Genomic DNA, 9095 nt, shown 5'->3' on the forward strand with positions numbered 1-9095 from the left:
GGACAAGAACTCCTCAAGAAGACCAACAGGGTCAACTAACCTGGCCCCATAAGGGCTTACAGAGACGGAAGCACCAACCCAAGAGCATGCATGGACTGGACCTTGGCCCATGACACATATGTAACTGATGGGCAGTTTGTTCTTCATGTTGGGGCACTTAGGAAGTGGAGTGTGGAGGTCATATCTGACATGGACTCTGTTGCCTGCTTTTGGATCACTTTCCCCTAGTCATGTGTGTGTGTGCAAATATGTATGCTCCTGTGTGTAGGCTGGAGGGTGATATCATAAATTATCTTCAACTGCTCTTCCACCTTACTCATGGAGACAAGACTTCTCAATCAAACCCAGAGCTTTCTGATATGGTCACGCTTTCCAGCTAGCTTACTCTTGGGATCTTCTGTCTCTATTTCCCAAGGCTAGAATTACATGGGGTGGCATTCTGCCCTACCCACCCAGCATTTACATGGATTCTGGAGAGCTGAACTGCAGTCCTAACACTTGTATGCAAATGTTTTAAACTATTGGCCCAGCCACTGTTCCAGTCCCCAAAGGGGATGTTAATAGGCCCCATCTTGAAGGAGAGATAAACCTGTTTTTGTTATGATCCCAAGGGTGAGATGGGGAACGGTCTTGTGAGAGAACAGGTGATGTTAATCCACTAGAAGACAAACTGCCTTGTGTGGGAGCTTGATTGTTGCCAGCTGAAAAGATCTGTGAACAGACTCTGGGAGGAGATATATAAATGAGCCTAAAACTGGAGGCGGGGGCTTTGGAGACGTGGGATAGTTTTGGCTGTTCATTGATCCACTTCAAGATGCTCTAGAAAGAACCGCTCAAGGGAAGGCTTTGGTGTTCCGGGCTCCTGCTGAGGTTCCGGGTTCTGGTTACTCCAGGTTCCAGCTGAAGAAATCCTGCTGACAACGCCAGGAGAATTGTTCCTTGGAACTGGTATCCTTACGGTTTTGTTATTGTATTCTTTAATCCTCTTCTCCTATTGTTTAGGTTAGTCTGGTTATAAGTGACGTATGCTTGGTTAATAAGTTTGTAATAAAATACATTTGTTAAGAAAATTGATCCTACACCATCTCCTGAGGATCTTGTGGGTAGCTTCAAGACAGTGATGGTCAGGTCCAACTTGACCACACTATCTTTATTCACATACGGGTGGAGGTGAGATGTTGACACTAGATGTCTTCCTCAGTGATTCTTCACCTTATTTTGAGACAAGGTCTCTCACTGGGCCTGGAATTTACTGCTTCAGCCAACTGGCTGGGTAGTGGATCCCCTGACCTACTGCCTTCTCTGATTCTCCAGGAACTTGGTTTCAGATGTGTGTCTTCACACTTAGCATTTATGTAATTGCTTGAGATTTGAACTCAAGTCCTTGTGCTTAAATGTTAAGTCCGTTACCTTCTGAGCTGTTTCCCCAAGAGAGGTCTGGAAACGTTGTGCACTGTAAACATGACACTGGAAGTAGCTCAGAGCAAGGAGAGATAGTTGAAACAATGCCTGTCTTAAATGATGAGCTTTTCTGTATAACTTTCGACATTCCGCCCACATGTCACCACTGGTGGTGGAGCTGCCACTTTCATCATCTCTTCTGCCTAATGAGTGGCGCTTCCCAACACATATGGCTCCTAGCTTTTGTCTATGTATGATAACACCATTAGAGAAAGTACCACTTGAGAACCTCTTTTGGAAAGCATAACCAGTACAAAGAAGCTTCAAAGTGATACCGCATGTCTTAGCCACGCAAACTTTGCCTAGGAAGATTGTTGCTGTGTGCAGATGGAGCCCCTGCAATGCTTGGCACCACACTTGCCTCTACTGCTCGTGACATGTCAGAACAACTCACTGCTTCCACAGGAATGGCTGGCATCAAAAGGCCTGTCAAAAATCTCAACAGAAGTTGTGTTTAGTGTCTTGAAAAGTGTTAACTTCCAAACTCGATATCCTTTAAAGAGGTTTTGTTGAGAAACGGGAGCCAGATACAAAGTGGTCCTCTGGCTTTGCCAAGAGCAGATATAGTAACAAGTGGTTGCATGTCACAGATGTGCTTTCTCTGTTTTGAGAGAGGGAGAAAATCTACCTTTGCAGTAAGTTTGGCACAAGAGTAACTCATTAGTGGCTTAATTCACGTGACAGTTTTTTGAACACATGCTTAGGTAAGTTTTTGGACTGAAGGCTCTGTAGTGACAGTGTAGGTATTTGGAGATGATTGACTTTTTTTCTATTTGTTAAAATACAGAATTTATTTCACACATATATTTTTGTGTCCCTACCATTTCCATATCTGACCCCTACTATTACTATGTCCTATTATAACATTCCATATATATTTAAAACCAACTAAAAAGTGGAGCTTAATCCTTGACAACACATTGCTGGCAATGGAACCTAGAGAGCATTTATCAAACACAGTAGGCAGAGTTCTCACTGTAAGAAGGACAACCAGGTTTCAGCTGCTACAGAAGTAAGATTGAGGATTTCCAACTGTTTAAACCATTTCTTAAAGGCACTTCCTCTGCTACTGAAGATCTTGAATAGGTTCCTGGTCAGTCATCCAGAAGCAGTTCCTCAAATTATTAATGAACTTGGTTTCCATGCTGGGAAGAGAACCATCCTTTTTCTTACTTGCTTGCATTTTTGCCTTAATGTCTTCTACACAACTAGGTCCTTTTGGTATTTTTAGGAGTTTTTTTTTTTTCTTTCTATTTTTTGAATGATTCTTGACTTTTCATTTTGGTGTTGATGGTTTGAAGTCATCTCCACTCTTGTTTGACCTTCTTCTAGTTCTGATTGGGGCATCTCATACAGACTTCTTCACTGGAGCTTTCTCTTGTATTTCCTTCTCATTCTTCTTATTACCATATTATTATTATGTCATCATCACTATCATCTTTATCAAGGTTTGCTTTTTCTATGAAGCCTTGTTGCCACTGCCAGCGCAGATTACTTAAGAGTTTTACATCCTCCCATCTTCTTCTGACTCTTCATCTTCCTTTAATGGGGCTCTTCACTGACTTATTCAGGCCCTGAAACACATGTCAATATTGAGACAACAGGTGATGAAATCTCAAAGGCCCCAAGGGAAACTGCTGGCTGTACAGACATTTTCAAAGTTGTCAGTGTTACTTTAGCTGGACTCTCTTCATAATTCATTGCATCTGCCTCAATGATGTGTAGCTCATCTTTTGTCCCAGTCACTAACCTGAATGGTTTTCAGTAAGACCTGGTTCTGATTTTCATCAGTATCCAACATAAAGTGGTAACCTCTGTAGGCTTTAGTTCACAAGAGAAAAGATAGTTCTGAGGCCTCAGAGACCTCATTCATGTGCTCCTAGACTTCTGTGAGGCAGAGGCAGGCACTTTGGTGTGAGAGAAATGGGATGGAGATCCTTGCCTACTGCTCCTCTGATAGCTGTACAGGATGATTAGCTTTTTGACCAAACTGATGCTGGAAGTGGCAGAATACTCAACTTTTCTGGTGCTCTGGAAATAGGAAAGCCAATGATGTATCTGTTCCTGGTAACATGACAGAGTTCTTCACAGTTATTCATGAATCTTGAAACAGAGGTCTGGGTTCATAATGTCTTTCTTTTTAAATGAAAATAGTGGCAAGCCAGGTGCAGTGGATATACTCCTGTAATCCCAGAACTCTGGGTGGCAGAGGTAGGCAGATCTCTGTGGGTTTGAGACCAGCCAAATCTACAAAGTGAGTCCAGGACAGCCAAGGCTACACAGAGAAACCCTGTGTCACAAAACCAGAAAAGAAGAAGAAGAAAGAAAGAAAGAAAGAAAGAGAAAAAAGTAGCAATGAAAAAGACATTGCTCAAAACACCCTGACTAGTATAGAGACCTTTTGATCCTAATTATCAGAGGGCATTAGCATTAACAAGTGAATAAAAATTCCTTCTAGAGCAGTCTTTGTTAAGAATCATATTTTGATAAGTGTAGAAACAAATTGGACTTTTCACTGCTCAGTTTTACCCTTATGTGGGATTGGTGACTTGGCCTCTGCACTTTCAACTCTCTTGTTGGTGTTGAGAATATCTCTCTCTCTCTCTCTCTCTCTCTCTCTCTCTCTCTCTCTCTCTCTGTCCAGGTGATGCCCAACAATCCTCACCATTTTAAAAAAGGGCAATACTGTGGCTGGCAGGTTGACTCAGTGGGTGAAGGCATTTACTTCTGAGCCTGATGACCTGAGTTTGATTCTTTGGAACCCATGTGGTGGAAGGAGAGGTCCTTTATTTTCCACACACGGTCAGTTTTTGTCTCTGTCGCTGTCTGTCTGTCTGTCTGTCTGCCTCTCTCTCTTTTTCTCTCTCTCTCTCATTCCCATACATATGCACACTCGGTAAATAAATTTAAAAGACAAAATCAGTATCTACAGGCACATTTTGAATGTACTCAACCTGGAAACTACACCCTTTGCTTATGAAATGTCCTTGAAGGTCAATCCAAGGTCGACCTTTTTTGTTGACTGTCATTTTCTTTTTTCTGCTAAATAAAGAAGTCACACAGTCATTATGTACTTAACGTTCTACTTAACTTCCTTACTAACCTTGAGTGTCAGGCTTTCTTTCTTTCAGCAAGGAGAAAGAACTGACGTGGACCCTCAACGTAGTGAGAGTCTCCTGTGGCTCTCTCTGGAATGGATAGTTGTGCTCCCTGTGACATGAGCTTTGGAGACTTAGCTTCTCCCAATTGTGACCCTACCCCTTCACTTGGTGGCTGCCTCACTCACAAGGTTTATTTCTTCTTCCTACATCTTGTTAAGGTCCAGCTACTCTCTGCACCTTCCTTCCCGTGTAACATTTATTATGCCAGCTAGTCCTTTGAGATATCGAACAGTGGAATGTCTGCCTTTCCTTCAGTCTTCTTAAGTTTGATGTCCTGTATACTTCAAAGCCTTTTTGTTTTTGGTACATGAAAGAGTTTAGATCTAAATTAAAAGATTAAAAAACCCTCAAAGAGCAAAATCCCAAACCTTGGGTCATGTTGTTCTTGCAGCTGCCTTTCTAATTCTAACTCTTTTCAGCGCAGTGGGGGTATCAGCACAAAGGAATGTTCCAGGAGCAACAGAAACAAGGCCTGGCAGCTTACTATTGGGTTAAAAAGGAGATGTTTTGCAGGGCATGGTGGTGCCTGCCTTTAATCTCAGCACTCAGGAGGAAGAGGCAGGTGGATCATTGTGAGTTCCAGGCCAGCATGGTCTACAAAGTGAGTCCAGGACAGCCAGGGTGACACAGAGAAACCTTGTCTCGAAAAAACAAAAAAACAAAAAACAACAACAAAAAAGGAGATGTTTTGATTGTGGGATCAATGTGTCCAAAGCTTCAGATAATGACCATGACTTCTTTACTTAGTAAAACGACACTCAACAAAATGGTTGATCTTTGATTGACCTTCAAGGACACTGCGTAAGCCAAGGGTATGGTTTAGTGGTTGAGTATATGCTTATTTGGCATTCATGAACCTGTACTGAGCACCAAACACATTTAAGGCAAACCAGCCAAATGCCTGAAAATACAACAAAGTGAAACACAACACAGCAGGGCATCACTTCATGTGACATTCACCTACTCCTGCTCCCACACAAAAATATGGTCAGAGACTCAGTTGAATTTATTAGGCCTACAAAACATTGACATATGGCAAGGGATTAAGAGAGAGTCAGTGCTACCAGGTCTCCCCCTCCAGGGGACATGGTCAAATATGAGGCACCAGAGTTCGTGTGAAAGTCATACCCCACTCTCCACTCAACTGTGGAGAATGTTCTGCCCATTGGCTAGATCTGGGTAGGGGTTTAAAGTTTACCGCCTGTATTGTCCTTGGCTGGTGCTTTAGTTTGAGTGGGACCCCTGGGCCCAAGACCTGGCGGCACTCAGAGGAAGGATAGCAGGTTACCAAGAAGAGACTTGATACCCTATGAGCATATACAAGGGGAGGAAATCCCCCACAGGAACAGTCATAGGGGAGGGGAATAAGGGGAAAATGGGAGGGAGGGAAGAATGGGAGGATACAAGGGATGGGATAACCATTGAGATGTAACAAGGATAAATTAATAAAAAAATAAAATAAAAGACATATTGGGAATTTTTAGTAAAAAGAGCAACTTTCTGGATCCAGCTATTCTCTTAGAGGATTGGATAGAGTTAATCTAAAAAATAGGATTTTCTTTTTCTGCCTTTTTCTTTATGTGCTATTGTTATATACATACATATACATATATAAAAATAAATATATAAATACAAAAGAGAGAGAGAGAGTCAGTGCTGAATTGGACAGAGCAGAATGCAAGGGTCTCAGAGCATTGAGGTGGGGGGAGACCATGCAGATACAGCAACAGAAGAATTAGCAGAAATACCGAGGAACAACTCTGACTTTCCATGGGATGCGAAATTATGAAGATGAAGCAAACAGTGAGGTCATCAAGGCTATAATAACTGCATGCCTTTGTGATTAAGTACTTATTAGAAACAAGAAGTAGAAATAAATTGGGCATTAAAGCTGACGATGTCTTATGGCAAAGATCACTGAAACTTAAGCTTCTTTTTCTTGCCAAATAACTTGAGAATTCTCATTTCTGGGTAGTCATTAAACTAATTTACATTTCATTGAAATATTTTTGATTTATATAAAAGCGTTTCAGAAAGTTGTCATTAATTTCTACAAGAGAAAAATGAAGATATATCAGTCTGGGTCGATAAAATGACCAGGGTTTTCAATAAAACAAAAAAGGATTTTATTGGAAGAGTGTGAAATGTGCCTGGAGTTTCCAGGAAGACTGAGGAAGAAGCCTATTGATGTAAGAAGGCATAATGACAGGTAAGGCAGTTAGGATCATAGCTAATAGGGTACAAGGCATTACCATAGGATCATACTGTAGGGTACCCTTCTCAGAATTAGGTTACATAATATAGTAAAGATCAATGCATTTTTAGATGTAATGAAAGTCTTTGAATGAGTGAAAATATAGACTATGCTAGGCACACTGGGCTTATTGAAGGAGTGAGCCTTTCAGAGAGTCTCTTAGTGGCTTTAGAGAAATATAGTTCTAAGAATATCCCCCAAACCACACGATGGGGAGCTGTGATGTAGACCTGAGTGGGAAGATCCTTTAAGAGTGAGCCAGCTGATAGTGGCCAAGAAAACAAGGACTTCGCGTTATAACCACAGGGAACCGAACTGCCAGCGACCCAAACCCAAGCACCTGGGTGAGTTTACAGACTTAGTTGAACCCTTGCTTTTACCCCAGTGAGATGTCAAGGATTTAGTCCACTTGGCCTTCAACTCCTGATTCACAGAAGATAATAAATTTGTATCATTTATTTATTATTTTAAAAATGTGTATGTCTGTGTACTATGTGCTTGATTGGTTCCTATGGAGCCTAGAAAACAGCTGGAAAATTCCCTGGGACTTTTAGAGTTACAGTTGGAGTTCCCTACAACTGCAGTAGTTGTGAGCTCCTAAGGGGGCGCTGGGAACTGAACCAGGTTCTTTGGTAGAGCAGCCAGTACTCTTAATAGCTGAGCCATTTTTGTGCCCCCAAGTTTGTATTGTTTAAATACAAGTTGCCAAATTTATGGTGGTTTGTCATATAGTAACCGAAGATGTGTACAGAGGAAAATAAATACTACAAAATGTTTAGCAAAGGACGGGTGGAATAAATCATGGAAGATCCACCCAACAGAGACATATTTATAAGGAGGAAGGAAGCTCTGAGAGAGTAATGGTGTTGGCATATGACACCAGAGTAGGAAAGAGGAATATGGGTACAAATATAGCAATGTTTATATTTTCAATAGTAAAGTCATAAACCAAAACAAACTTTAAAATGGTTCCTTACATAGGGGATCAGGGGCCAAGAATGAGGAAACAGGATTAATGAAATAATTTTATGACTTCTAGTCCTGTGGTATTTATGTTTTTATCACTGTGGGAAAAAAAACCCTTGGGAAAATCACCTTAGAAGGAGGGTGGGTTTATTTTGTTTTCCAGTTTCCGTCCATGGTCAGGTGGCTTTGATGCTTGTGCAGCGGCAGCTCCCCTCCTGGTGTCAGACAGCAACATAGGAAGAGACCACCTTCCTGACACTCTTCTCCAAAATGCTTCCCCAGTGACCTCTCTATCTTCCACCAGGCTGAACTTTCCCAAGGCCCATCAGTACCCAGTAGCACCACAGGCTGGTTACCAAGACCATTTGGATAATGCTGTAGATCCAACCCAAAATACCTTGCTATAATTTTGATTTTTGACACAGTGTAAAGGTTTGTTAATGAAAGCAAAAATTAAATACTAAAAGGAATGCCTAAGCATTAAACAATAATGGAAAAGAGTAAAACAGAGCTGCTCCACACATGGCATTATAGACCTTTCTCTAGGAAACTTGTCCAGATCTTTCTAGATACCAGTTCTAAGCATAAGATGCACGTCATTAAATATACGCCCAGCAGTGGTTCCCATTGTCTGGTTCCATTTATCGAATTGCTTTTGATAGGACACAAAATTGTACAGAAAAGGGAATTCTTTAAAGTGATTTTAAAGGCAGTATAATTTGACTATTCCTCCACATATATGTATATATGTATGTATATGTATATATGTATAACATATATGTATATATATGCCCTAGACAGCCACTAATAGGCTGAAAGAAGGGTACATACAAAGAATTTTATACCCAGGGACTTCATACAAAGAGGCAGAAAAACCAAGGCAAAAAGAAACAAAGAAGTGGGAAAGAAGGGACCATAAAAACATTAACTTGCATTAGCCCTAGATATAAATGTATGACATAATATGTAAAACTTCTAGAAGATATCTGTGACCTAGGAGAAAATGGTGGCTTAAATAGACTGACTGTATTTTATAAATATTGTTTACAAATGTGTATTTCAAAGGATACACTCAAGCAAATAAAAAGAAAAACAACAGAATGAAAGAACAATTACAAAGTTTATATCTTAGAAGAGCTTGCATCTAAAATATATAACGAACTTCCATAATGCCACAATAAGAAGACAGACCCCCATCAAAACAGGGAAGGCATCTGAATAGATGTTTCCTTATAGGAGATATGAAAATGGTA

The 9095-nt window shown here is 40.8% G+C and overlaps 1 pseudogene; it reads right to left on the reverse strand.

The window, feature by feature from the left end:
* Positions 1–2527: 2527 nt before the first annotated feature.
* LOC127199024 (nucleophosmin-like) lies at positions 2528–3330 on the reverse strand (annotated as a pseudogene).
* Positions 3331–9095: the final 5765 nt, after the last annotated feature.

Source organism: Acomys russatus, chromosome 15, assembly GCF_903995435.1.
Source record: "Acomys russatus chromosome 15, mAcoRus1.1, whole genome shotgun sequence".
In the NCBI taxonomy this organism is placed as follows: domain Eukaryota; kingdom Metazoa; phylum Chordata; class Mammalia; order Rodentia; family Muridae; genus Acomys; species Acomys russatus.